The following is a 2,049-nucleotide window of genomic DNA, read 5'->3' on the forward strand; positions in this document are numbered from 1 at the left end:
AATGGATATCATTCTGGGTGTTTAACGCCAGGATGACACAAGGGAGGTAATTTTGTTTCCAATTTGATTTTTTTTAATTTTTCATGTTTTAATTCATAACATTTTGCATCAAACATATTTTAAACTTTCATTTTTCATTTTTCTTTTAATGTTTTTGAAAATTTTCAAACTAATTTTTCAAAAATCTTTTTCTTAATCTTATCTCATATTTTCAAAAATTCTTACTAACAATTAATGTTTTGATTCAAAAAATTGCAAGTTTGTTACTTTCTTGTTAAGAAATGATCAATCTTTAAATTTTAAAATCATATCTTTTAATTTCTTGTTAGTCAAGTCATCAATTTTTAAAAATCAAATCTTTTTCAATCATATCTTTTCAATCATATCTTTTTAAAAAATCAAATCATTTTCAATCATAGCTTTTTTAAAATCAAATCTTTTTCAATCATATCTTTTTATTTTGATTTCAAAATCTTTTTTCTAACTTCTTATCTTTTCAAAATTATTTTCAAATCTTTTGCAACTAATTACTATTTCTTATCTTTTTCAAAAACACCTAACCACTTTTCCACTTCCAATTTTCAAAAATCACTAACCACTTTTTCAAAAATCTTTTTAATTAACTAATTGTTTTAATTTCAATTTTCGAATACTCTCTCTCTCTCTCTCTCTCATCTCTTTCTATTATTTGCTAACACTTATCTTCTACTTATAATTCAAACCCTCTTTCTCCATCTGTGTTTGAATTCTTTTTATTCTCTCTCTACATCATTCCTCTATTCTTCTTTTCTTCTTACACGTCAAGGAATCCATATACTGTGACATAGAGGATTCGACTACTCTTTTTGTTCTCTTCTTTTTCATATGAGAAGAAACATGGATAAAAACATTCTTGTTAAAGCTGATCCTGAACCTGAAAGGACTATGAAGAAGAAGCTAAGAAAAGCTAAAACACAACACTCTGGAGAGAACCTTATAGAAAATTTCGAAAAAGAAGCAGACATGGCAGCCGAACCCAACAACAATGCCAAAGATGCAAGGAAGATGCTTGGTGACTATGCTGCACCAACTTTCAATTTCTATGGAAGAAGCATCTCAATTCCTACCATTGGAGCAAACAACTTTGAGCTTAAACTTCAATTAGTTTCTCTAATGCAGCAGAATTGCAAGTTTCATGGACTTCCATCGGAAGATCCTCATCAGTTCTTAGTGGAATTCTTGCAGATCTGTGATACTGTTAAGACCAATGGGGTTGAACTCGAGGTCTACAGACTTATTCTTTTCCCCTTTGTTGTGAGAGACAGAGCTAGAACATGGTTGGACTCACAACCTAGAGAAAGCCTGAACTCTTGGGACAAGCTAGTCAATGCTTTCTTGACCAAATTCTTTCCACCTCAAAATATGAGCAAGCTCAGAGTGGACGTCCAAACCTTCAGACAGAAGGAAGGTGAATCCCTCTATGAAGCTTGGGAAAGATACAAATAATTAACCAAAAGGTGTCCTTCTGACATGTTTCTAGAATGGAGCATCATATGTATATGCTATGATGGTCTCTCTGAAATATCCAAGATGTCATTGGACCATTCCACCGGTGGATCCCTTCATCTGAAAACACTTGCAGAAGCCCAGGAACTCATTGAGATGGTTGCAAATAACCAGTTCATGTACACCTCTAAAAGAAATCTTGTGAAAAATGGGACGACTCAGAAGAAAGGAGTTCTGAATGCCATATTGGCTCAGAACAAAATATTGACCCAGCAAGTCAATATGATTTCTCAGAATCTGACTAGATTGCAAGATGCATCTGGCAGTGCTAAAGAAGCCTCCTCTGAAGGAGAAGCATATGACCCTGAGAATCTTACAATGGAAGAGGTGAATTACATGGGAAAATCCTATGGAAACACCTATAATCCTTCATGGAGAAATCATCCAAATTTCTCATGGAAGGATCACCAGAAGCCTCAACAAGGCTTTAACAACAATAATGGTAGGAGAAATAGGTTTAGCAATAGCAAACCTTTTCCATCATCTTCTCAGCAATAGACAAAG

General features: G+C 33.4%; 1 non-coding gene across 1 annotated transcript; it reads right to left on the bottom strand.

Annotated features, from left to right (window-relative positions):
- Positions 1-1,407: 1,407 nt before the first annotated feature.
- On the bottom strand, positions 1,408-1,511 carry LOC127742738 (small nucleolar RNA R71). Its single transcript, XR_008004123.1, has one exon. It is a non-coding gene; the product is annotated as a small nucleolar RNA R71 (small nucleolar RNA).
- Positions 1,512-2,049: the final 538 nt, after the last annotated feature.

Source organism: Arachis duranensis, chromosome 1 (genome assembly GCF_000817695.3).
Source record: "Arachis duranensis cultivar V14167 chromosome 1, aradu.V14167.gnm2.J7QH, whole genome shotgun sequence".
In the NCBI taxonomy this organism is placed as follows: Eukaryota; Viridiplantae; Streptophyta; class Magnoliopsida; order Fabales; family Fabaceae; genus Arachis; species Arachis duranensis.